The sequence below is a fragment of the Amblyomma mixtum genome, chromosome 2 (genome assembly GCF_055824585.1).
Source record: "Amblyomma mixtum isolate Tamu chromosome 2, ASM5582458v1, whole genome shotgun sequence".
Taxonomy (NCBI): Eukaryota; Metazoa; Arthropoda; class Arachnida; order Ixodida; family Ixodidae; genus Amblyomma; species Amblyomma mixtum.
This window is the reverse complement of record NC_143013.1, coordinates 204,248,407-204,276,261: the sequence shown is the minus strand read 5'-3', so window position 1 is coordinate 204,276,261 and position 27,855 is coordinate 204,248,407. Positions and strand designations below refer to the sequence as shown.

General features: G+C 44.8%; 1 pseudogene; it reads right to left on the bottom strand.

Moving 5' to 3' along the window:
- Positions 1-365: 365 nt before the first annotated feature.
- Positions 366-27,494, bottom strand: LOC149362300 (vitamin D 25-hydroxylase-like; annotated as a pseudogene).
- Positions 27,495-27,855: the final 361 nt, after the last annotated feature.

Below are 27,855 nucleotides of genomic sequence, written 5' to 3'. Positions count from 1 at the left end.
TGAACGGTCCGTACAACTCGGCATATACAAAGAAACAGGCATACGTATTCTAGCAAGTGTCACATCTGCGCTGTTCCTGGCTGCTGTATTCACAATTGAGAACAGAAAGAAAAGAAGGGCAGAAAAAAAGTTCCAGTTTTTTTGAGAGGGCGATAACAGCGAGTGATGTAAAACAACGCTTTTTAAGCATTGCATCTCCAGAAGAACGAAATGGTAAGGAGTTCTATGTCTTTATTCTAGGCAAACCGCCAGTAAAGAATTGTACAATGCTTGTCCCTTTGCACAACGGGAAATGATCGCTGCTTCACGTACGGCTATGCACGAAGGCTCGAGTACAGTAGAAGAAAGAAAGGGAAAAAAACCTGTCAGGCTTCGACCGATGTGCGAGGTAAAAACCGAAACTTGGCTTTGGAGAAGTTCAGAAGTGTAACCTCTGGATCTTGTAAGCTGTGCTCCAGAGGCTGATCCAAAAGCATTCGGTACTTCTGAAGAAGACAAGCGATGAGCAGGAACATCTCCATCGTGGCAAACGCCTCACCGGGACACGATTGTCGGCCTGTAGAGAAAAATACGAAATCTTGCGGGTGCTCTCAATGCCGCGGGAACAATGATACTTATGCAACGAAGGGCATCGAGTCCATAATAAGCAACAACAAAGTCATCAGTATTCTTTGAGTAAAACTGCCAAACTATGGCGGCTTTGTCACGTGTTAGCCTCGTCCGGTGGCCTAGTAAACAGGATATGTGAAAATATGGCTGCAGTTACGGTCACCTGCTTGTGAACGCGGAAAGGTATCGTTTTCACGGATTCTGGCGGCTCAAAAAAAGGCGTTTAGTGCGAGAATCGGCCTAGGTTGGTTGTTTATGATGGTAGCAACGCGCTGAACTTTTTTTCGGGACAAAACGAAAAGCGAAGACACCCCACAGTGAGTGCGTTTAACTGCGATCGCGAGAGGGATTGCGTGTCGCTGAGAAGGCGGAGTCAACATCGTTGGCCGTGAGTGATAAACCCCATCGTTGGAAGCATATCATTAAAATTCAGAAACAAGTCACACAATGTCGGGATTATCTCCAAATTTATCAAGAAGGTTCCTGTAACTAAGGAAAAGTAATTGAGCTGAAAAAAAAACTTGCTAATTTCAGGTTGGGCGGGATTCTGACCCGGCAGCTTCGAATTCCGGGTAGGTCATTTGATTAATAGGCCACGAGGGTATTATTCTCTCGAAACAACAAAAAATAAAAACATAGTTCTTTACAATAATACATCTCTAATAGGAATCTAACAGCTACTGAGATCGATGACGCAGGTCAGTTGCATTATGTCATTCTCAGCGAAAATATTTTTGCGGTGTATTGTTTTTAGCATATGTAAGTAGGTGCCAGCAACGGTACATTTGCTTTTCTACTCAGTTAAGGATAATTGCGTCGATCTTTTTCAGAAGTCATTTTTTCTTGTGCTATCTCAATTACTATCTCTAGCCCACCCCCGTGCTGTAAGGTATCATGACTGTAGGGTACAATTGAAACTAAGAATAAACACATATAAAGTGTAAAGGAAGCGTTGTGGGAGTGACGTCTATGGTATTAAGTCATAAGGCGAGGATGTGGACCCGATAGATAAGTGGTTAAAGGGCAGAAGTTATCACTAATGTTGTGAATTTGTGCCATGTGGCAGTCGTTTCGTAGGAGTGCTTTTCTGCACATCGCATTCGAGCGGGTTATAACAATGCGAAGAAGCGCAAACATATTTACTCGATATAAATTCTCCCTACCGCAGTGTTGTGTCTTTATTATATGCCGAGCCTACAGGAGCTGTGTAACCATCTTACATACCTCTGATTTGGCGACATTCTGATTTGCGTTAGATTTGCATATTTTGAAAGTTTTTCAAGTGGATCACTTGTTTTCATCAAAGATATAAAGAACTCTTCTACGCCAGGTGACAACATTATATGGGGCATGTCGTGCACATTCGGTAGTATATTCGGTGTTCATGTGAAGCCCGCTTGAATTGTTGCACTAAAACACAAGAATCAAAATGTCAAGCGATCTTACCTACTGAGAAGGGAATCAAATGGTGTGGTTTGTTAGGCATTATAGATCCATCGTCGTTGATATATCTATTCGGGTCGAATAGCTGGGGCTCTTTCCAGTATGTGGGATCATTGTGCGCCGCCCAGAGGTTGAAAGCGATTACAGTTCCCTTTGGAATGAAGAAGCTGTCCCCAATCAGGTCCTTACTGGCTCTGTGCAGATAAGGAGAGAAAAGTCGACGAAGTATGAAATTTATTTTATGGATGAAAAAAAAATGTAATGACGCGGAAAGGTTTTTTTCCATGCCCAGTAGTAGCTTGATGGATATCTTATTTGCTTCTCGCAGCTATTGTTCTCTCCTCTGCATTTTTCACAAAATATACTTACGTTATTCCACCTGTGAAATGAGCCAATATCTAATCTGTGCTATCGTTCTGCCCGCGTTTGCAGGGTAGCAAACCGGTTAATTATTTTGGTTAACCTCCCTGCCCTTCATCCTCCTCCTCTGCCCGCGTTTATCACTCCCACAAGTTTCGAATTATTACTTCGAAAGCACTATTCCGACGGGTAAACGAAGATCTTGCGATGTGTGTTGGCTTGCACGAAGTGAAATAAACAATAGAAACAAATCAAATAAATAAGGCCCCTGCGTGGGAGCACTGTGCTACCGCCGCAGCCGAACACGCCTCGTGTTAAACTGCAACACACTCTCACGCTGGGCCCTGCGCGTCTTCTTCCTCAGCAGCTAATACTGCTATCAAAATAATATTGGCGCTTTGAGCCATGCGGTGGCAGTGACAGAGATGTGCTCTGCGTGCGATGGCATTGACAACGTTCAGGCAGAAACAAGGCACTACAGCAATGTGCGCTCGCGTTCACAGCATTGCTACAGACACGCTGCACTGGAGCATAGGCCGCTGGCGTACATTCGGTAAATTGGCATTGACGATGAAAAAGTTGAAGACGCGCATAAGTGGCTGCCTGAGTCACTGGACAGCTTAATCGTGCTTGCAGGTACCTGGAAATGATGTCTATCTGGAGAAAACTGTGCTTTGGCACAATATTTCGTGCTATCTTCAGGCTATTGCGTGCTCAGCAATGATAAACCGGCAAATAAAAATTTTTGTTCTCGTACTGACGGCTATTTCTAAAGGTTTATTCCACGCACATCACAGAACTGGAACCGCCTTCTAGGACTTATCGCCGGCATTGAAGATTATTAACTATTTAAATATTACCTAGCTAACACAGTATAAGTGGGACCCTAAGTCCTTTTTATTTTGGTGCATCTCTTGCTTTTGTTTACTCTCTTGTATAATTAGTCACTATGCCAGTAAGACGAGCTGGCCCTGAGAGTATGAATAAACGAAGTGAAAAGAAAGTTGCATTGACAGTAGAAGATAGTTTCGGGGTTGAGGCCTCTTCACAAGCACAAAAATGATAAGAAAACACTGACAACTTGCTACGATTGCACTCTTCTTTCATGCTACACTGCCGTTCATTGTGTCATAAGAAACGTTATAAGAAACTGAAGAGACTGAGACCTAAGAAACTTAACGAGAACTTTAACGATGTCTTAATAAGGACGTCTACTCACCTCAGAAGACCTGCACTCAACCTTACGTTTTAAAGATGTATGTAATTAACGAAGTTTTTTGGATGAGAAAAGTTGTATGGGTTAGAGCCAATTCTGCGCTTTCAACATAAAGCGGCAATCGCCTGAAATGCAGGTTATAAGATTTCACGCATTGACTTTAGAACGCAAGTAGACATCTGCGTGGGAAAAGATTCAGGCGGAGTAGTTTAACGAGCACATTACTAAGCCTCAAGAGCTATAGGTTTGTCTATTAGACACAGCATGAATGATACCGAGACATCAAATTGCTTCGCGCTGGTTGCAACAGAGATGCCGGAAGGTCATAGCGACATGCTCTCTGAACAGAATATTGCCATCACGCTGACGCAAACATTGCTTCAAATTTTTATGCGGGGTCAGCTGAGCTGCCTAGTTGTATAATTTTAGAAAGCAGGCGTGAACAGATATATTGGAATTGAGTGAATGAGGATGCATTTGCGCACGAAACAAAACCTGTTGGTTGGTTGTGCTTCCTGCACAAAGAAATATCAGTTTGATATCCGTGGAGTGTTAAGAAAATGAAAGCGGATAAAGATTGGTGTCGAGGTAAGGAAAGGCTTAGTAACTGTCGCATTTCTGGGTGTATAGTTCAACCACTACGGGAGGAGAGGAATGAAGAAGAGGCTAAAAGACAGAAAAGGTGAAGAAGTAGCGTGGTGCCTTACTCCGGCTTGTAGAGTTTGAAAGCTTGTAGAATTTGCAAAGCCATCTGAGCTCGACAAATCGTTTAGCCTGCGTTCCAAGAACCTCATTTTGAAAAGCAAATGTTTAGTGTACTGCCCCGTAACTGATCGAGTTCGGCGAAATGAACAGTTGTTTCAACAAACGGCTGCGAAATTTTTCGTGGAACACATCGTCCTGAGGCATGGCACTCCACCACTAATTGTAACGGATAGAAGCCCCCCTTTCACTGCCAAACTCCTGGAATCCCTCATGCGGCTCAGTGGCACTGCTCATAGGAAAACAATCGCCTACCATCCCCAGACAAATGGCCTGACCGAGCGCCTTAACAAAACTCTCGTCGACATCCTGTCCATGTACGTTGACGTTGAGCACCGATCTTGGGACAATATCCTGTCATATATTACTTTCGCGTATAACACGGCTGAACAGGAAACCACGCGGAAGACGCTAAAGCAGTATTATGGCCCCTGCAGAGTTTTCTGTCAGCTAAGCGATGCAACTTATGAAGTTCTTCCAGATGGGGTTTCCCAGACTACTCGCCGTAAGCAGAGACCAGAGATTGTTCATGTCGTGCGAATGAAACCCCTTTTTTTCACGAGACATTCAGTGGCTAAGTGCCGCACATAACTCAGTCGTTAAGTGCCGCGCGTTACTCAGTCGGTCTTTCTTTTTTTCTCCCTATTTTTCTCCTAAAGCATTGGGCCGATGCTCTTTCCGAGAGGGAAGGTAATGCCGCATCCACAATAGCCGCTCGGCTGCTGTTCGGCACGCAGCTTGTGCGCCACGCTGTTCGCTACAGAAGAAGAAGCTGACGTTCCGCCCTGGCCGTCTCGGTGTGCCGAGACTGTCCTTAACTGTTCTTCAGTAGTTCTGCCTTCACCTGATCCTTCGCGTATCACTTCTACCACTTGCATTGTTTTCAAGGCTATCACTACTGCGTCTTTCACTACATTGGTGATGTCGCTTTTCCAGGCGCATTTTGGATAAGCTGCAAAGCTGCAGTGCAAATGGTCATAGAACTGTCGTGATACTTAAACTCTCTTGTCTCAATTGCAAAATGCTCTGACTTCATGCACCTGAATGCACACATTTGAATTCTGCCAGAGGCGAGTCCTTTCCTTGTGGCTTTGAGGCTTGTCTAGGCTTGTGAGGCGCGTTGAGGCTTTCTTTACTGCTTGCTTGGTCCCCTCCATGTTATACCTTTTTATGTCACTTACCTCAAACTTTCTGATCAGCTTTGGTGATTCTGCTCGTTTTATCTCTGGAGTTCAAGTCTTTCATGCTTTGATACTTACTTATAGCAGCCTTTGTGCCATCGGATATATTTCAACCATATTGCCGACTTACACTGCCTCTTGTGTGCAGTAATGTAGCATTGTTAAGAATATACTCGGTCCTGCTTCTATGCAGACGGAACTAAAAATGCGCCCGAGTGCTCTGTGATGTCACTGCGCGTTAAAGGTCCCCAGGTGGTCTTATTTATTCCCGAGTCCTCTACTACGGCACCTCTTTCTCTGTTCCTTCTTTTACTCCCACCTTATTTTCTTCCCTCATTGCGCAGTTGAAGTGTCCACCGAGATGTACACAACAGAGCGGAAAGGTTCAAGGGGCTAGCCTACGTTTCGACCAGAGCACTTGCATTCGTCTGGGCAAAGCATTCATCACTGGCGGGATTTAAATAGGGCCTTCACTTCATGGAGAACCGCTACGTGGGGGGAGGAGGGCGTTAACTGGGAATGGTATTTTTCAGGCTTTTCAGGTCAACCCAGCCATCCATACCATGGCACCTGCCGCAGCTGAACGCACAGCCTTTCAAGCCCTCGTTCGCTATCTCTCCTTGCTCCACACTAACGAATTCCTTTTTCTCAGCTAGCCCATTTCTTTTCACAGCTTCGCAGGTCAACCGGCGAATACTTTTTATCAGCCATCATGCTTGGACAAGATTTACGCTACCCATCCTAACCATCTCCCCACTTCACGCCCTCCTCCCCCTCACAGAGCCTTCTAGGTCGCAGCCCTATTTAAACCTCGCGAATGGGGATCGCTTTGCCCCCAAAAAGACAAGTCCTCTTGTCGAAACGTTGGCAAGCACCCATACGCTTTCCTCTCTCTTGCTCACTTTGCATGTGTCAAGCAACCATGCACCTACCATCTCCCTGCCATGTACACCGAGATGTGCGACAGTCACTGCGACTTTTATTTCCTGGAAAGCGATGCAGCCGAAAAATAACTAAGTCATAACTCGGGAAATATTGGAATGAACATATCTCTGATTTGCTACAGATATCTATATTTTCGTACATGCAAATAAAAAAATACATGAATTTTGAAACTATGTATGTATACCACTGTGACGCCTGCCCAGTACTATGCTACCGCTTAATACCATTAATAGCGAATTATATATCGGTTGAAAACTTTTCTGAAAATTTGGGACCTATCTTTATACTGATACAACTTGAAATACAAGTATCACTCGCTTCCTATGAACTGTAATGCGAATTTTTCAAGGATTCATTTTTTTTGGGCGCCCAAAATTTCATAGCAAAGCGAAATTAATAAACTGGCTAATCGAACGCGGCAGTTCCAAAGGTGCGGTTTGCATTTATATCGCTGCCTACGTCGATCATTCGCCATTATATTAACAAATTGTCGGTTCCGCCTTCTTGTGCATATGCTCTGTAATCTATAAAGTCATCTTGCACAGTCAGCTAAAACTGCGTGGTTGAGAAAACGTACAGAAAAATGAGAAATGCCTTATGAAATTACATTTATGTCTGCGTAAATGAGATTTTGTTCTGTGAACTTGTTCCGAGGTGGTACTCTTGGCCGGGCTTTACAATTCTTTTCTCATTTATCTGAAAATGCAGATGAATTAAGCGTTTATTATGCCTATTGTAATATGCTTTAGGCTGCTATTAAGGTTACACGGCAGCTGGAACCCAGGAAGCCGCTAACAGTTTTTGTCGCGAAAGCAACACTACGCCCACCATTCCACCTCTTCAGCGTGCCCGCACTATCGCCGTGGCGGCGACTCCACGAATATCCTTAAGCCGTCGCCTAGCAACTGCAGCAGCTGCTTCGCCAGACTATGTGGAACAGGGGTCGTTGTAACCGGGGTATATATATCTTCCCAGGCCAGCATCGAAACTGCGCTGGACGTTATGGCTACCGGAGTGCCTAGCCGCTTTGAACGAGAATTGGTAGTCATGACTGGTGACAACAACAAGGATCCAAAGAGAGACTCTGCCTTCACCCAAGTTGTCGAAGACCGTTTTCAACTAGAGCTAAAGCTACAACCAACCACCACCACACATTTTGGAAGCAGTTTGAACTTGGTGGTGCAGAGAACTTTTGGAGAAACAAACTACACCATCAATGCAGTAGAAACCAAGACACACTACTTAACTGACCATCGAAGCGTATTCATTGGTGTAAATAAAGTAACCAATGCTTAACTACGTGTCTTCTTCGTGTATAAACAATAGAGCTTAACCAGGACGCCTAAACGCCTAACCAGAAGCGAATCCTAAGCGTAGCCAGGCAGCCGTTGCTCTCGCAACTCAACCAGGTTTACCCAGAGCTAAACCACTGCTATTTTTTGTTAAGCAGACCATTTTTGCAACAAAATATCATTCTCCCTAAGAAATGAGAACGTCGATTTGGCGCTTCCAGAATTTCTAGTCGCTTTGGATAAAGGTATTCAAGTAGCGAAGGAGTACTGCACCTGTTTATCTATGTTACTACAAGCTTACTGTCGGGCGAGTCCAAACGGAGAGGCTGTCTTCCATCTGTCCATTTCCCAGACGCAGGCCAGCGTGAAAGGCATTCGCTTTCGGTCCTCCCACGTGGGTGTCCTGTGCGGACCGACTGCAGCGTCGATTTCCCGCTGAATTCTGGCCTGCATGGTGTCGGCGTGAGTGGCCAGGTTGAGGAAATGTCACTGCAACCTGGTGGCCGTAGTGAATGAGCCGCCCATGATCAGGTCCTTAGCGATGCCCACAAGGAAGCGGTCTGCAGAACGAACGTGAGTTAACCCGAGGCTGACTCAGCGGGAGTCTCTCCAAGAAAAACGATATTAACACGGGAATAGTTCACTGCTGCAGTCAGTAAGCGAAAACCTCATTTGGTACCCTGTGTTCGTCGTGCCTGTAATCTAAATCGTGCCGTGTCCTTGAAAGGTGGTAGCAGCAATTCGTATGGAAAATACTGAGGACAGAGTAGGGAAACTGCTAGCAACTCACGCTGAAAATGGGGATTTTCATCCTGTTTTCCCTTGTCGATCATGTCGATGTAGGCTTTAATAAAGTAGTTGCCCTGGTCCGTTCTTTGCTTGCAGATCTCGATCTGCTCCCTTGGGAAAAAAACATTTTTAAACTTGACTAGTAGTACCGCGCCACTAGATACCTACATATCTGTACGACAGCTTGCCTTTAGGAATTGAAAGTATTGAATTTCTGTATCGCTGTCAGGCAGATTAGATAGAGAGATATATGACCTTTGTAGAGTTCGTTCACTCGTGTTTGATGACGGGGCCGGAACAGCTATGGAATCTTTACACTAAGCATAAAAAAGGAACGTTCGTTGGCCAAAAATGAAATATAATATTTATCCCTGGTACCTGAATTCTTACACAGATATGCATACCGCTGTCGACGCAAAAGCATTGCCTCAAAGCGCGCTCTTAAGATAGTGAGAAGTCGGTGAATATATATCATGCATCGCGACCAGGCGTCGGACAGCGCTGCAAATGTCATGCTCAGCTTTCAGCGTGCGCTCAACAAATGGCAGCATCACGCCTCTAATGAACAGCTAAGCAGAAACCTTAAAACATTCACTATTCCCCTCTATTCGTACCACAAGAAAAATGCAAAAATGTGTTAACACCAGCCAGAATTTTCTTGCCTGAAACTTTTGAGCACTTGTCCTGGTAATTACGGCCTGTTGCTTTACGAACCAGTGTCGGCGTTATCACATGTAGACACTTGTGATTGTACTTGTTCTTCTCTAGTTCTATTTTTTATTGAACAGAGAACAGTAACGCAGTAATTATGAATAAAGAGTCGTAAGCAATGCATATAATAGTTCTTTGTGTCTCATACTGTAACCTCGCCTCGACCGCACTCGGCAATTGATTCATTTTTAATTTTGAAAGCCTTCCTTGCTAATCCACTAAAGGAATCAAATAAGCAAAAATAGTTTACAAATTTCCAGAAGGAAATTTGGGGCTATTATCGTGAAGAAGAAAAACACTCAAGAGAGATTTGTTTCTCAATGACAATTTCTAAATATATAAAATACAATGTATTCAGAAGTCGCGCTTCTGATTAAGGAATTTATTCTACGGAGCATTGTGAAGTCTTCGGGGTTTGCTTTAGTGGATCTTAAAGGCGGTGAGCATAAAATTTAAATTACACTGAAATTAAACTTTCCTGGGCAGCCAAGCACTTTGCCATGACGGAGTGGACAGCGTTATTCTCTTTAACTATCGGGTGTTTTTGTTCACCTCTGTTCAGTGGTATTGTAGAACTTCCAAAAAGTGTGCTCATTTTAAACCATTAAAATCTGGGATCTTCGTGTCGCGCTGCTCTCCCAAAGGATGAAAAAAACTGCGCCAGACTTCTGGAATCTGCCGAACCTCTCGCTCATTTCTGATTACTATGAAAGTTGGCCTACTGCTGTGAATATTATGATGAACCAAAGAACGCATGTTTTCATTTAAAAAAATGGTGCTGGTAAATGCTAAATTGAGAGTGTAATATTTGATGAGTGGGGAATGATTATTACAAAGTAGGAGAAAAAGAACCACATCACGGCAGTGGGTGCCGAACCTACAATCTCCGAATATCGCGTACGGTGCTCTACCAACTGAGCCATGGCGGCGGATGTCCAGTATTCTACGATAGAGGATATTTTGGTTGCGTGTAGCGTAGCCTTGACAGTTCAACAGCGCCACCCTCGGCCGTATCGGCAAACGTAGTATTGCCTGTATTACAGCGAGTGGCACATGGAGTGTGATCGAATGGTGAGAGCCGAAGCTCTGCGGCGACCCTCTTATTTTAGCATGTCATCAAAACTGCCGGAACAGAGGTCATCGGTAAGCTTCCGAGAAGACAAGGGTAGGGAAACGAGGGGCTCACTAGGACATTGAAAAGGAACGAGGGTGGTAGTAGTGAACATTCTCAAGGTTAGGTTACATTCAACATTATTACCCTAGAATTTAGAAGGCTGCACAGCCACCGCCTTAGCTGAGTTAGTAGAGAATCGGAGTGTTGGGTGCAGATGCAACCGGCAGCATGTGGTTAGCTTTTCTTGTACTTTCTAATCCATTATCTTTCAGTCATAAAATACTTCCCTATAGTTGTCTATTTATCAACGCGACATTAAAAAGAATAGGGATGTTCCACTAAGCTTTCCTCTGTTTAGGTGACTGTTTACTTGGTCCATGGTCGCGTGACGAAACTCCAGCCGCGGAGGGTATTTTTAAGCGGGCGGATGCAAAGGGCTGCAGCGTGTGCACATGTTAAAGGGCCGAGAGCGGATGAAATTCATCTAACTACTGCAACGCGCATTGCAGGTATGCAGCTCTGGCACGTTAAGCAATACATACAACCATCAGGACATACCCTCTATTGTAACCTGTGGCGAACAGTGGAATATGTCTAGTTATGTATGTATGTTGATATCAGGCTACATTTTTTCGCATACACGCTATAATTAGTGCCAGGTAGTGAAAGAAGTCAGTTGACATTAGAACACCACCACCCTAAGGCATATAGGACTGCGTATTATGTGAGTGTTTTCATTACCCGGTCACATTCACACTACTGGCCTCACTGCTACACGACAAATGGTTCCCTCCAGCGCAATTTGAAATATTGACTATTTGACGTTGGAAGCTGTTTTACATAACTGGAAGAGGTGCCGTCTGTTCGACATACTTTCTAAGCTTACCTTACCTCAAAGCTACTCTCTCACTGGTTGCCTTTCAGCCAAAAAATGGCTACGCTACTAATTGCCCATTCATAAACACATACACAGACATAGAAAAGGGCATGATATATATTATTTCCTTTCCTTTCCTTGCTTTCGATGACTGTCTCTTCCTTAATGTCTACTCAAACAGCCAAGAAGCTCGAACCCTTGGTGCCAGCTTCAATAAATCATCATTCCAAAAAGATTCCAGAGTCATTTCATGGAAACGATCTCTTGTCCTTTTAACACACGCAACTCGCCGTTTAAGTTCGGAGCTGTGCCGTTTGTGCTTGTCATTTTGTCTTCTTGAAGACAGTCCTTGCTCAACCCCCCCTAAGAACATCATCTCGCCGTAGCGACAGCCAATCCGTACCTGGCATTACGGAAGCACCTAACCGATGAGTCATTCTATTTTTCCCAATGCTATCACCGTTCCTAGTCGCCTTTTTGGAAACAGAATGACGTGACCTGGCCACTATAAATTTTGTATTAAACTTAGCCGTACCTCGGTACCACATAGACCCATGCGTCGGTACAAAGAATCAGTGTACCAAGACCTGTCGAATCCTTACTGGGGCGTAGTATGATCTGCTCCTTGATTGGAAATATTGAACGCGTGACTTTGTCATTTACTTCTCCTCTACTTTGTACAGTGCTAGCCACCAGCCCATATATGCCTGGCGTTCTACACGTAGAACATAGCTTTTCTGCGCAGTAGATAACTTTAAAGGATCACTGCATAAACGAATGCACCCGCCAGAGTATGTCCAAGAGGCTTCAAACTTTTTCTGTGCAAGCGTTGTGTTGTATCATCTTAGAAAGACCCACCATTCCTGTTTGGAAGCAGTGAGCAGATATTGTCTCAAGCGAAACTGTAATGAAAATCGATGATGATATTTTTTAAATCCAAATAAAGGTGCGATGTCAGTGAACGTTAAGGAACCCCAGGTGCTCGAAATTTCCGGAGCCCTGCACTACGATGTCTCTGATAGCCTGAGTCGCTTTGAGACGTTAAACCCCATAAATGAAAAGAAACGTTTCTTGACGTTTCGGAACTTTCGTAGAATTTGAGGCTATATTGCGAAAACACTTACTGGGCTACAACTGCGAGTTTTGTGTGTGAAAAAGGAAAAAGAACTGAGATGTACTGGGATAAAGATTCAACCCTGAGATCTAAAAATATCGTGCTGGAAGGTCGGGCTGAAAACTGCTTTTTTCGTAGCGCCTGGCATGTAGACCAAAATGCATGATTATTTTAAAACGCCTAGAAATTTGTTAGTTATAATTTTTCAAACAGTACAAGGTGCACACATTTACTGAGGAAAGTCTGAGGTACTACAAAAGTCTATTCCATAAGTAGGAGGGCTCGAAAATTTCGATTTTGTGGAATTGAAAAAGGGACGTTTCTAATCTCGTGTAACATAAGCTTTTTCCATTAATATTACAGCTTTCCTTGGAAAACCAAGGGTCATTCTTCTGTGCTCACATATTTTCCTATCCAATTTAAAAATTGTACTGCAAAAAGAAATGTTGCCGTTCCATCTCGATTGCCGTTCTTCTCTGAAAGCACCCCAGACTCTACTACCGCACTGAGCAGTAATAATTTAGTACTTTATTGCCAGTTATATCTGAAAATTAAGTTGGACCGAATGCATTTGAATGAAATTGGCCTGGAGTAACTCAACGGAGAAACTGTAGGACATAAGAGAGGACCATAAGAAACGGCAGAACGGTGGGTCTAAAAATTAGCACGAATAAAACTAATATGCAACAGCTTTAGATGGGAACAGCAGAATAGATATCAAAGCATGGAAAGTGGCAAATGGATACCACTACGCAGGGCACTATGGAATGCAGTGCTGATACGGACCACGATAGTGAAATAGTTAAATGAACAATAGTAGGGTGAAGTGCATTTGGCATGTACTCTCAGGGCATGGATAGCGGGTTATCACTACAGTTTAAGTACAAAATATATACATTCGCGTCTGGAGCCATCTAGTACGGCGTCTCTCACAGCCTATGTCTCGCTTCGGGATGTTAAACCCCACAGTCCACAACCAATAATAGTTGCATCTTGCAAATTCTCACCTAAACGGTGGAAAAACGAAGACTAACTGAAACGCAACTAATAAATCTAAAAGAGCGCAGGAAGTGGAAGAGCATTTTGGCGAGTTAATGATATGAGTTAATGAGTTTTAACACAAAAAGAAATAATCCTGAAAGCATTTGAGGATAGGAAAATTGCAGCGGGCCTCTACATTGACTTTTCTAAGGCATTCGACAGTCTCAATCACCTAACACTATTAAAGAAATTGGAATTATATGGGATACGGGGGATCTCATTATCATTAATGACATCATATTTGCAAAATCGAAACCAATGTGTAGCAATAGGCAAACATTTATCGACCTATAAAAGAGTTTTGACAGGTGTACCTCAAGGAAGCATCCTAGGACCCTTACTATTTAATTTTTACATTAATGATATCATAAATATCACCTCGGATGCCAAGTTTATCATATATGCAGATGATGCAACCTTGTTGTTTTGTAGTCAAAGTTATGATTGCCTAGAAAGAGACATGAACAGAACTCTCAAGGACTTAAGTTTATGGAGCTCGTTAAATTCATTACAACTAAATGGGAAAAAAACAAAGGCAGTAATTTTCACCCCAAGACAGTCTACATTTACAAAAAGTATCAATTTATCTATTGGTCACACAGCAATAGAACTTGTCGATACTATTAAAACTCTTGGTGTATATTTTCATAAACATATGCTCTGGGATGTGCATGTAAATAACGTCGTTTCTCGAATTTCAAGGACTGTGGGTATACTAGCTAAATTCAAAAATTTCTTACCTCCTGCTGTTAAACTTCATTTGTTTAATGCGTTATTTATGTCTAATGTGAACTACTGTTTTCTTGTTTGGGGTAACACTACATTTACAAACTTAAATCAAATTCAAATTCTACAAAAGAAAGCCGTTCGACTAATCGCAGGTGTGGAGGCAAATACACACACCAGAAGCCTTTTCACGAAATTCAAAATACTTTCCATACATAGCCTTTATTATTTCACCTTGGCCAGAAGATATAAGCAAGATCTTCATAGCGAGGAGGCTCTTATTCCATCCATAGCAAACTTAAAATTAAGAGAAGGCAGGTTGACGTCTCGGTCTCCAGAAATTTGGAAGGTTCCTTTTTTGCGTACAAATTTTAGCCGTCAAATGTTAGAGTATTCCCTTCCATCGTTACTTAACTATCTTCACAGTCATAACATCCATTTAGAAAATATTAGCATGTCAATGTTGAAGACTTTTTTTTCGTCATAATAGAGATGGTACCTTCACTAAGAATTGTATAATGATGATGTATTTTTTTTTCCTACTTTTATATATGTATTGTGCCTATGCTATCTTCCGACATGAAAATGCAATATTCTTATTTTGCTATTTTGCTTCAGTTAGTGCAGTGGCTTTGCACATTCATTTTTTTTTGTGTGTGTTGAGTGTGTTTGGATAATTAATCACTACGTTGCGCAACCGTTGTATGCCTTGTAAAGAGGGGCTTGAACCTCGTCAAGTGAACTATTTTTCACTTTTGTTCAAGCCCCTACCGCTTTGACGGAAATAAATCCTATCATATCATATCCTAGCTGAAGTAAAAAAAAACATGTACATAGGCTTGGCATGTAATGGGAAGGAAATATAACCGATGTTATCTTATACGGTCGAAATGGAGTCGAATTCAAGGAAACCGCAGCAGAGGGCGGCAGAAGGTCAAGGGGGAGGGGAGGAAGTTTAGGAAGTTTGCAGGGGTAAGGAGGGGCAGAGTTAAATAGAGGCCAATGTGGGAGGAGCAGTTTGTTCCGCAGTTGACTGTTTAGGCTGCTGCTGCTAATGGTGATCATAATGACGCCTGAAAAGCCCCAACTATATTGCTTTGAAAATTGAACTGCAGCACAATTCACTCGCCGGATACCACGAGAAATACTGCAGATCCTTGAAGAGTTTTACCATGCACACGTATCGGTGATCATCGCTTGATGGGGGGTGCACCATCCCTGTTTTATGGCTGAAAGAACGTTACTGCGCTACAACAGAGGCAAGAACAGCGTGAGGAACAAAGGACATGCACAGAGTAACAACTAAAATTGTTGGGACAAACAGAAGGAATATATACAGAAAAAATACAACGAAACACAGGAACAAATGCACCTGCGCGAACTGCAAGTCAGTGACACATTAAATTTCACGTGCTTCTAAGATATTAAAATTCAATCCTCCAAGTGAGACAAAAGGCCAGCTGATGTAACTATAACCTCTTTTTTCTGATAAAACAGGCCCCTTCTCGTGTTTATGAACCTGATGGCGGAAAGCTACGTTACTACGTGGAAACAGCGGGTGGCAGCCTTCTTTATCTTTCTTTTTTCCATCTTCGCAATCATGCAATGTACGGCCACGTGCAAATGTGGTTCAATAAGGAAGGCCCCCAAATGTGTGCAGCGTGGCTGGGAGGACTCTGCCGGGTTGGGTAGAACCGTTGCCTCTACGAAACCGGTCATGCTGGACTGCTTTCTTCACCGCGTGCTTTTGTTTTTGTCACGATGATGTCTGAGCCAGGTGACATGGAATTGAAACTGAGCTTTACCAACGTACTGTCCCTGCCATAACTTTGTACTGCAAAGGCATTCTGAAAAATCTGACGGACCACTGTTTCTTCCAGTCTGCACTGGCGCAAGATTCCTTTCTTTTAGGCGCTGGCTACGATTATTCAGGCCAGATTCAACACTGCGAATGTGGCCTTTTATGCAAGTTAGTAAGTGGAGTCGAACTTTTCTTTTGCCATCGAATGAAACTTTTGAAGTCAAGACCGATGTAAAAGATGTTCCACAGTGAATCATACCGCTTCGTGAATTGATTGCGGCCAGAGCATCAGGCTGTTTTGATCAACAGAAAAAGAAACTGTTCATTAAAACAGAAATTACCTTTCCGGGGATAAGCAGTTTAAGGAAGAAGTTTGACAAGTACGTTTGTGATATATGGCAGGCTTAAGAAAGAACTGATGCAATTTTCGTTATGTTAATGGCGAATAAAACAATACTCTCTATTACCTCTGTAATAATGCAGTATTTAGTTCTCAGTACTCCCTATTACCTGCGTAATAATGCAGTAATTAGTTCCTAGCATGCACACAAGAGCAGCTACACGGCTACAAATGGAAGCTAAGCGGTGTCCTCAGAAACTTTATGGGCCAGTAATAATTTTTTCCCATAGAAATTTTCCATAAACTACAGCGTTTTTAAGAAACCAGCATAGCTTTGCGCCGTAATATTATTGCTGCAAATGTTTGGATGGAAGTAAATAATTTGAACAATATTAGGAAGTTGTTCGACTTCAGGCAATTCAACAGAAGTCATAGGCCAAACTACTTCTGTACGAACGGGCAGCAGCAATTACGATGCGACTGGCGGGAATTAAATTGAAACACACGATGCGTGTGTGAGGTAAGGGTTGTCTCCACGTGCTGTGAACTACACGCAGGGTCACTGGGTGGATTTTAGCCTGGGATAGCAAAGCAAGAGCAAAATGAGGGCAGATATGTCGGCACGAGACTCACCTGATGTTTATTCTTAGAAGGTGGTTCACTTATCCTAGACCGCTACGACTAACCATGTATCTAGAAATATGACGCAATTGTTCTGCTCTATTTTCCTTAAGGGCGGACGCGAGGATCGGAGGCAACATTTTTTCTTTTTGATGCACAGGTTTGAAATCTGGCGTAGTTATTAGCAAGTCAATGCTAAAATATAATATTTACTTGCAAGGTATTCAGTGGTTCTGACATTAGAAAATTTTACATGTTACATTGCTTAGTTTAATTTTATACGGTTTAAGGTCCCAAAACGGCCAGGCTGTGGAGGCCTCCGGATGATTTTTACCACCGGAGGCTCCTTAACGGGCACTGACATCGCGCAGTAGACTGGCCTCTAGCAGTAGACTGGCCTCCATCGATATGCAACTGCAGCAGCCGGGATCGAACACGCGCCTTTTGGATTATCAGCCGAGTACCATAACCACAGAGCTACCGCGACGGTTAGCTTAATTGTTATACGGAACTTTGAGAGAGCACGGCATAACAAGAGAACACAGTACGAGGCTGCAGTCAATTTCAACTGTTATCCAAAGGAATCGTTGGTCCTGTGACATAAGGCAAATATTTTTAGCAGTCTGATTTTTTTTGTACACATGTATCCACGCTTGCCTCGTAAACGTCATGTCAAATTAGTGACAGAATAAAAAAATATAAATAGTTCAGAAATATAGCACGGAATTTTATAAAGAGTTTATAAAAAAACGCAATTCAACAAACCGTATAAATATCTCTGAAGGCGTTGCCTTGTTACGCCTTCTGCAAGAAGAGTACGGTGAAAAAAGCACTTTTGAGAAAACTGGCACTTTTTCAGAGATCTCTGCCATGAAAATATTTTTTTTAAAACGAATCCTGCGCTGTTTTGGGGCAAATATCTCGGAATATAAATGAAGAGACCTGGCAAACAACAGTTATGATGTTTTCCAAACTCAATTTTGTTCGAGGTTTTCTGATGTGATCCCCGCGTCTCCCCTTAAACGAGGTCGACACTGGCTGTGAGATCCTTCGTTGCGCGGTCACCTCTGGCTTCGGTGCGCGATCTCCTCAAGGAACATCTATGAGGACACACTGCCTTGACTCGCAAATGACGCAAAATAAGCAAGACAGGGAAACACACGCTAGTGTATAGGTTATTTAGCAGATGAAGTAAAACAGACAATACCAAGGCTGTGACATGCATACAGTCTCAGTTTCCGCCTCTTGGAATGAAACAAAAATGCGATGATATAGCGCATCGTGCATTCATTCAATGCGGCGGCAAACCTGTCGTCTGGCTAAAGAGGCGCCTGTACTATGCGCTGGCTTCTTCTCTGCGGCTTTATGGCATGCTTTTAGCTGCCACTATGACAAAACTCTGGTGATCTTCCTCGAGAAACGAACGGGGAACCTTTCTGATTTATTCACAAATAACGAAAATGGAAGCGAAGCACTGACCACTAAAAAATGCTTTCTACATTATGGCTCGCATGCGAGAGTCTCGATAAAAATGCGACGGTGTGGAGCAGAAACGTCCAAATAATTTCTTCAGTGGGCCGAAAGTCGCCTTCATCTTTATGGTAGTTCGAAAAGAGATAGATTTCAGTCTAAGCCTCGACCTCATTCTTAAGTTTTTCTTTGAAATGGTATGCAGTACAAAATACTCCACCATACCATACCATACCATACCATACCATACCATACCATACCATACCATACCATACCATACCATACCATACCATACCATACCATACCATACCATACCATACCATACCATACCATACCATTCCATACGAGCCGCCGCGGTGGCTCAGTAGCTATGGTGCTCGGCTGCTGACCCAAAAGACGCGGGTTCGATCCCGGCCGCGGCGGCTAGAATTTCTTTGGAGGAGAAATTCTAGAGGCCCGTGTACTGTGCGATGTCAGTGCACGTTAAAGAACCCCAGGGGGTCAAAATTTCCGGAGCCCTTCACTACGGCGTCTCTCATAGCCTTAGTCGCTTTGGGACGTTAAACCCCATAAACCAACCATACCATATACCATACCATACGAGCCGCCGCGGTGGCTCAGTGGCTAATGTGCTCGGCTGCTGACCCAAAAGACGCGGGATCGATCCCGGCCGCGGCGGCTAGAATTTCTTTGGAGGAGAAATTCTAGAGGCCCGTGTACTGTGCGATGTCAGTGCACGTTAATCAACCCCAGGTGGTCGAAATTTCCGGAGCCCTCCACTACGGCGTCTCTCATAGCCTTGGTCGCTTTGGGACGTTAAACCCCATAAACCAACCATACCATACCATACCATACCATACCATACCATACCATACCATACCATACCATACCATACCATACCATACCATACCATACCATACCATACCATACCATACCGTTAAATGCAACCATAGTCCCTAGCGGGTTTTCAAAGGGGCTGGTGCAAACGGAGCAGCTGCAATGCCCACACCTTAGACTCCATGGCCATCGCCGTAACCTCCTGTGCGCTACGCGATAAGTTCCTTAAAGGTACTTTGAAAGGGCTCAAGTAAAGTTCCGGTATGCCTGAGAAGATACAGGACGCCGCTTCATGAATATCGCCTAGCAAGAATTTTTCTGATGCGTTTTGCAGGAGCTGAGCTATGTAGTCAAAACATGAATTTCAGAATTTTCGCGCTTTTCTCTCTCTCGTCAAATTTTGCGCGCTGAAAGGCCGGCGCTTCTCCGCCGGCGTCACCGCCGGGGGCGAAGCTTCCTGGCCCGCCAGATCTGCGGCGCTTTTGTTGGCCGCGGCCATCGTAGCTGCCTGATGTCTGAAATTAACCAATAGCCGTCTCTGAATTGGTATACGCAGGAGCGGGGCGAAGCAGGAAGGTGCGAGCATGAAAAATTCGACACAAAGGGCTCGCTAACTTTCGCGTGTGATTCTGGCTTCTGTGGTGCTTGTTGAAGTGCATTATTTGGCTCAGCTCTTCACGAGGTACCCAAAGCACTGATGGAGCGAGTTGATGGGGTCTTTTTGGAAGGTGTTTCTGAGTCCCTTTAATCACCTGCGCTATGATCTCTTAATTCCAAGCCTTAATTTTTGCCATGCTCCTAAATGTTTGGAGCCAGTGTTACTGGTGCCGTAAACCACAACAAATACTAGGCATGGAAAAGAGAGGAATGAAAATGAGTTTCCGCGGAAAGCGGCTTCAGCACCAGCAGCTGCGGTCAGAGACCTCAAATATGTTTTCATCTGGCACAATGCAATTTTTGCTATGAAAGCCACCAGGGTGGCCACTCGTGCTGCTCAGCTCGAAGGTCGCATGCGGGTCTAGGAGGCGGCACGTCCAATAGCAAAAAGGCCTTGCCGATGTCCACTGAAGGAATCTTAACGCTACAATCATTCGGCTGCCGTGGAATGGCCTACGCTTTTCTTGCAACGCTTTGCGAGCTTATAACTGACGTCCATGGAAAGAGGATATGCAATTTTCTTTAGTTATCTTACCAACATGAGCTCGTCTGTTGACGAGTTCGGAGATTTGACGTGACGCAGTGTGTTCAAACAAAAGTTTCTGTTTGCCTTCCAGACGTCTCCGTCAAGTGTACCTATACCTGTACAAAGCAAAGAGCTGTTTTCATCACACTGTGGTAGAAAGTTACAAAGTAAAGATTTAATAATCTCATATAGGGAATGATGATCGGTCATTGTTGTAAAAGGACGCCCTAAAGCTAAGAGCGGGGCTTGTTGACAAAAAATACAACTGCCAAACATTCCAGTTTAGTTAGAGTGTAGCTGCCCTTGGACTTCGTTAATGTGCGACTGTCATACGCAATAACGTGCTCGGCGCCAGTGGGAATCTGGACTGGCATTAGTGTGGATGTCTGTGGCAGCTGCACGATCAAAAGTGGCGCAAAAGAAGTGCCGAGGTCAGAGAAAATTTCTTCTGGTTGAAAGCGGAATACCATTAAGGGCTCCACGCCAACTGCGAGTTCTTTTCCAGAAGTGAAGTGAGCGGTTGGCAAAACCGGGAATAAATGACGGAAATAGGATGACAGTGCTAAAAAGCTCCGAGGCTTTGTGCTTTTCAAAATTCCAAACTGTTGTAAAACTTCTGCGGCGGATCGGGCCTGATTCCTTCCTTATTCACGAGAAATCCCAGTACGCGAGTCTGCCGCTCTCCAATGTGGCACTTTTTAGAATTTCAGATGAGTCCAGCCTTGCTGATGCAGTAGAGAACGACAAGCGCTCGAACGTCGCAGGCGCATTACGCAAGCCGAAATGCATTACATTCAATTCAAAGAGGCCGTAAGGAGTCACGAAGGCGGTTTTCTTTCGGTCTGATGGACGCATCTATATTTGCCAACACCCAGAGCGGAGATCAAAGGACGAGATGTACGACGCCGAGTTAAGACAGTCAGCAGCGTCATCATTGCGCGGTATTAGGTACACATCCTTTGTGACCACATTCAAGGGTTGATAATCGATGAAAAATTGCCACGAATTGCCTACCTTCCTCATCAGCATTACGGGTGCGACCAAGGGCTAGAAGGCTGCCGAAGGGCTCTTTTCTGCTCGGCCGCAGAGACTCGATGCGGTTTGTGGAGAATGGGATTGGCATTCCCCGTAATAATTTTATGTTCCATGCGAGAGACTGGCAAGATGAAGTAGATCAATTCGGAGTTATGTCGAACACGTGGGCATGAAGAGCGAGATCGTCCTGCAAGCACGCCGCTCGCTAGAGGGGAGCCACTTGTTGATCATCTGCGGCAAGTGAGCAGGATAGTCCGACATCTCGCATGCGGTTCGGGGGCAATCAAAAACCGCCCAGACAGTGTCGGTAACGTAGTAGTCAAATCTCGCAAGTTTAAAGCCAGGCGATAGGCGCACTGGTTGTGCAGAAAGGTTCCGGTCCCACACGTGCCTGCAACTGTCTGCTGCGTCTATGACGGCATGTGCGACCAATACGCTTTTCTTAAACACAATAGGGACGTCCGGTTCAATTATGATCTGGCAAGGTCTCAGTCGGATTCCGGAAGATTTCACAGCGACGAACACTTTTGTCTGAGGTGGCAAGACCACGTCTTCCATGGGGAAAACGAAGCCGACGTGAATCTGGGTAGAATCTCCGGCTAACTTAGGCAGCATGTGTCGCCGCACATAAAATTCGCCGGCTCTAATGTGTAGTGGAGCTCCCACTCGCGCAAAAAGTTAATTCCAGGATTACGTCATGCGTAGCACGTTCTGAATTTTATCCTGAAACTTTCTCCATCTAGTGCTACAGAGGCAGAGCAAAGACCTACAGGGACTAAAGTTTAACCCTCAACCCCGTAAAAAGTGGTGGCTTGGCCAGACGCAAGCATAACTTTCCGCATAAAACGACGCCTAAGCGAAGGTGTCAGCACAGGCACAGCAGCATCAGTGTCTACCGAAGCAACAATTTTACCATTGTTTGCACGCACAGTCACTTTGTTCTTCAGCCTGAGAATGAGAAGAGGTGTAGGTGAAGTTGACTGTCCGTCAACCTGACCTCCATCGGTCGCACCAGCTAGTTTCCCTGTGGCGGTGGACTGGAAAGGCGACGCGGTGAAGGGAAACGGCCGGGTCGCAGTGGAGTCAGAGTGATTCTGCGCTCGAAGACCGGATGCTCACCACGGGCGGGACGGGGAGGTAGGCGGCTGGCGAAGAGAAACAGGTGGCTGCCACGGTGCGTCGTCTCGGAATAAATGACATCACACGGAAGGACGCTGTGTTAGACGGCGCGGACAATAGCGGGAGACCGGCGCCTCCCTGTTGTCGTAGGAGTAAACAGGAGGCCGCGTCGACCGAGAATATCCTGCAGGTGCGAGCTGAGGTGTTTCCAGTGGCGCGACTCGGGTAGATCACCGGGTAGGCATTGGCCAGGTTGTTGTCAGGGTTCGGAAAGGAAAGTACCTCCTGCGACGTAACTGTTGCCCGGCTCGTCATAGGTGAGACGAAGCCAGGTAATGGGCTGCTCTATATGTGGGCGAGGCAGGGAGCACGGGTGGCACCCGTGATCGTAAGTGACGCCTTGCAGCTGAGAGGTCAACTCCTCACGCACAATCCGCTGAACCACTGAGGCGACATCCACATAGCCCGGAAGGTCGTGTCGATGCTTGACGATGATTGGCGCTCTGTGGTGTGTTTTCTACGTTTTGTCCTTGTCAGCCGCTCCGAAGCATTGCTTGAGACACTAGTGGCGTTGGATATCCGACAAAATTTGGGGAAAATCCGCCGCGACTTGAGTGCCTGAAGTGCACGGCAATGCTCCATAACCTCCGCAGTAGAGGCCAAGTTTTTTGGGGGAATGGGAAAGCTCTAAACATCTTCGGCAATCTCTTTTAGAAGGTGGCCCACCTTGTCCTCGTCAGTCATATTCCAGTCGACAAGCCTGCAGAGGTGGAGCACTTCCTCAATATATTTCGTGAGCGTCGCATCCAGGACGGGAGCTCTGCATGGAAGTGTCTGCTGTGCTCGTTTCTTCTTGGCCGTAGCAGTGCCGAAGCACTGGGTAATTTCGTCCACAAACCAGGTCCAAGTGGTCAACGTGTCCACATTGTTCTCAAACCACAGCAGGGTGGTCCCGGCGAAGAATTAGACATTACTCAGCTGAACAATTGGGTCCCAGCGGTTGTACTTGCTCACTCGTTGGTAATGAGTCGCCAGTCTGCAAGGTCGTCTTTAGACTAGGTGGTGAACGTGCGGGGCTCACGCTGCGGCGGACAAACAGTGAGTGGTCCAGGAGATTGGGTCTGAACCTCCTGAGTGGGCATGACGCTGACTTCCGGCAGGAGTGGTGGCAATGCAGCAAAGTGCCTGCTGCGACGACGGCCCAGTGGATCCACGATAGCATACCAAGCGACCTCGGGTTTGGGAGGCACAGGGATCGTATCCCACACCTTCACCAATTACTGTTGGAGATGGAATGGGTTTATTTACAGATGAATGCTCGTCGGACTAAGCGAAATGGAGCAGGCAGCCAAGTGAACGTCCTTCGCACGTTTTCAGCCTCATCCCCTTGTACCTCTGTTCCTCTTCTACTAGGTTTGCTGTGTGGCACTTGAAAATATGTATCTCAAATTAACCGATATCGGTGGGTGGGGTTTTTAGCGCCATCGGGCTAAAACTGCTGTTAATATTTTTAATATTTCATACACTCCGTTTTTGTTTTGCTAGAGCAATCAGAACTAGTCGATGTGGGCGCACCGAGCATATTATGTCTTATTTTGTAGTCCATAGGAAGAGTAAAACATCAGTATCAACATCTCCCCTCACTATCTCACTCCACACTGTAGTTTTCTCTTAATTGGAAATGATAATATTTCCTTTCATTTAGGCGGTGTTCCCTATTGTTTACCGACTGATGGCGTTTATTGGGTATGTAAACTAACGCTGCACGTTTCTGCGCTCTGCCTGTCTAAATATTGCGGCGCACACCTGTCCAAAGCAGTCCTGCAGTTTTTGGCAGTACAATTTTAAATCATCTGGCTGTTCTCAGTTTCTGTAGTCTGCGTGCATTGTACATTCACGGATGTGCTTTGAATGATAGCGCAGTGCCGTTAACTTCGAGTACAACGCCGAGCCACGTTCATTACTGAAAGTACTTGGGCACCACCTTTAAAGTGGCTATAACCACGGTCATTTATTGCACCATACGCTGTAAGCATAAAAGTAGTAATGTGAAATATATATGGTGTTGTAGATTTCCTAACACAACAATTATTGCGAGACTCAGAAAACTGCTGATGCTGCGTGTTAGAGCAAACGCTCACGTACGCCGCTCTACCCTTCACCAACATCCGCAACTCACTTCCACGCTGCAGACGCGCCAACCACCATTCCCTATCATCACCCTCTAAAGGCAACAAGAACAAAGGGGGGGGGGGGGGGGGGAGAGTGAATAGCAAGGTAGGCAAGTACTTGGCGGCCGGTCCTTAAGTGAGTTACGCTAACGCAGCCGGACGCGCTCGGCTTGCTGAGGGACTGCGGTTTAGGCGGCAACGGAAGCGACAGCCTGGAGATCCGGCATTTCAAAGTTACCAACTGGCTAACGATGCGGCGATAAAGTCTAGGAGCCTAAAGGAAGCTAAATTTAAGAAGCGTAAGTGCCAAAGGAAACAGCTTGCGCCTGCCAAATAAAGCGCCTATAAGAACAAGAAGAAATCCATGATCACTGCATAAAATTCACGCAGAGGTGGGACAAAGCTAAAAGTCACTTGTCGCAAACACGCTGTGAGGCCAAAAACCAAGAATAGAAAAAAATCTGATATAGAGCGACAGGCTGCCTTGTGAAGTGCACTCAGTCTTCAATTGAGGTGTTTCCAACTTTTCGAAACAAGGAACAGAAAGGAAACATTGCACAAGTGCATGCAGCGCGAGCGTACATTAAACCTGATAATTGAAGCCAAATGAGAAAAAGGCTTAATTTTTTCACCTTCCAGCCCCGCACCCCATGTTCACAGCTGGAATGCAAAGGTAATGGTTCCTTTTGATATGACAATCATGACACTTAATGGGGCCTTCAGGTTCCATTTCTAGTGTCCATGACTGCAGTACTCACCCGCGTAATAGTCACTGCCCGTGCGAGCACCATCACAGCGATCCAGTACTTCATTTCTGGCGCCGAACTTTCTAATGCTGTCTATAGAGTTAAGCACCACCACATCGGTGAAGTCCACCTTCAGTCTGCAAGTTCATGTTGTTGTAAGAATTAAGATGAGAATTAAGAGTTGGTAGCGAGAAAAGAGACGCGTTGGTCCAGTGTGCGCAGTTGTACGAACGGTTGCCTGATCTGATAGTACTTAGAGGTCTTCTCAACATATAAATATAGGTGCTGAATGAAACGTTAGCGTAACATAATGTTAGCTTGCAAAACTTCATTGTGCAAGAAAGCAATTCACTCAACCCCTCTAGATGATCCATACCAGTACGCTAATGGGCAGAGGCAATGGTATTTTGCTAGCATTTTGCGCACACATATATTGTCACATAGTGTCCACAAATCTAGGAGAAAAGTGCAAACAATACCTGATGCCAATTAGTAGACCTGGCGAGAATTGGGAGATAAAGCAAGAACAGTCTCAGTATAATATCGCAGTTAAGGGTGAATGGAACTGAAGAGTTTATAATTACACACGTTGGGTTTTTACTTAGACGAACTAACATTTAATTTTCCTTCTTTCATAGAATCCCGCACCTTCTTATCAGGAGGCCATCAATCGAAATTCATTACAAGGCTCACTCTCACTAACGTTTGCAGCAGTTCAGTATAATTATACGAAGTGTTCCGGGTGCAATATAGGAAACTAATCAACAGGATCAAAAATATGAACTAAAAGGAACTGAAAAAATGTCCGTATGAGTACAGAAACATCGGCTGCGTATGTGTGTTGGTTGTTGCGCATCAAACTAAGAACCATGAAGAACATGCGCGCACGTATAGTTACAGAGGACGCAACACACAAGTAGAAATGGAGAACCTCCAGTTGCTTGAAAGAAAACAGCTTTTCCACTGAAAACGTCGTCTTTGGATAGCCTAGACGCATGAGCAGCTGACTTCCAAGGCCTAGTTTTGACTTTGACATGCGAAGCTGGCGCTGTGTTTACGGTGTCCAAATTTCATTTCGTTGTTCTTCGCGTAAAAAATAGAGATTCAGATTCATGGAAGGCGTCAAGGTTTTGTAAGACTATGCTCCTGGAAGTCTTGTCTGTGCGGAATTATGCCTCTCTGCGTCACTTCCGAAAGTCGCTTTTTTCAGAGTCCACAGCTTCACTACTCTTTCACTACACGAGTTGAACCGTCACCGTTTAGATTTTTCTCTTGTGCGTTGTGCACACAACTATGTTTTCCTTCTGGGTTTCTTGGCGCTAACGATTGAAGCGCTATGTAATTGTTATTCAAAAAAATAAAATTATTACCACTCCAGGTTAAGGTTAGCGGGCAGTGCACCCACCTCAAAGTTATTCAAATGAAAACGCTTTTAGAAGAAAAATTCCCTGCAAGTAAAGACCCCTGCCACAATGGCATGCAGCATTGCTCTCAAGGCTCCGGCATGTGCCTAGGTACAGAGGCGGACTCATAATGACATACGTGTAGTCTTTCTTTGCCGATCAGAATCTATGCACTATAGCATTTCACCCCAATGCCAAGCAATTTTCGCCTCCTGTAAGGCGCACGATTTAACAGGCCGGTTTCACGCATGTGAAAAACACGCGCAAGCTCTTTGGTGCCAAAATGAAACTAACTCGAAAATGGACATGGAAGAACGCCAGCGCTTTGTCTGCGCAAAGAAATAGCATTGCTTGTGACATATGCTTAAGGAAGTACCTGAAAACGGGACCGTAGAGTTGGCTCCACTCTATAGCCTTCTTCCGGTGGAAGTCTCTTCGATAAAGCTCTACGTGGCCCCGGATAGAATGAGATGGTGGCATGGGTGGAAGCCTCGTTCCGGGCGGTGGGCGTGGATCTCGCATCCAGCCTCGTAGTACGAGCCAGAGTTGAGCGGCGGCGGCGCGCACAGAGGACAGCATGACCCACATCATGGCGTGCATTTTTTCTCCTCCTTGGTAACCGGGTGCTGAGGAGTCAGAGTGAAACAATTTAAAATTTTAACTTGTAAATGCCATGCAATGAATACGCCGGTTAGAAATCAAACACTTTCAGTATTCCGTCGCTTGCGGTCGTTAAATTACAGAAATGTAAAAAAGCAAAGTCGTGTCCACTGAGATGTCAGACAATTAGAGCGCCATTTTCTTTCCTCAAAAACCAATTTTAAAAGTTTCCAATTTTTCGCTTATTTGTCAAAAATATAATTACTGCATCAATTAAATGACGGAATGAGACAAATTTGCGATATGAGAGGATTAAAACGGCGAACATATGCCCACACGTATACCAGCT